The following is a 241-nucleotide window of genomic DNA, read 5'->3' on the forward strand; positions in this document are numbered from 1 at the left end:
ATGAAACAAACAAACAAAAAGAAAGAAAAAAAAACAGAGCAATATTTCATCATTTGATATAATAAGTGAGCCAAAGACCAACTTGCGTCTCCAGAGATCCAGGTTGCAGATCCCCTGGCAGATGGAAAGTGTGATTCTACACAGCAGTTAAAGGTGCAGCACTATAATTTTTAATTTGTTGTTAAAGTAAAATTGTGAAGGTTAAAAAAGAAAGTGATTCATCACTGAGTATTAACATAAG

The sequence above is a fragment of the Poecilia latipinna genome, unplaced genomic scaffold, assembly GCF_001443285.1.
Source record: "Poecilia latipinna isolate Pla-1442-1.1 unplaced genomic scaffold, P_latipinna-1.0 Scaffold3038, whole genome shotgun sequence".
Classification (NCBI taxonomy): domain Eukaryota; kingdom Metazoa; phylum Chordata; class Actinopteri; order Cyprinodontiformes; family Poeciliidae; genus Poecilia; species Poecilia latipinna.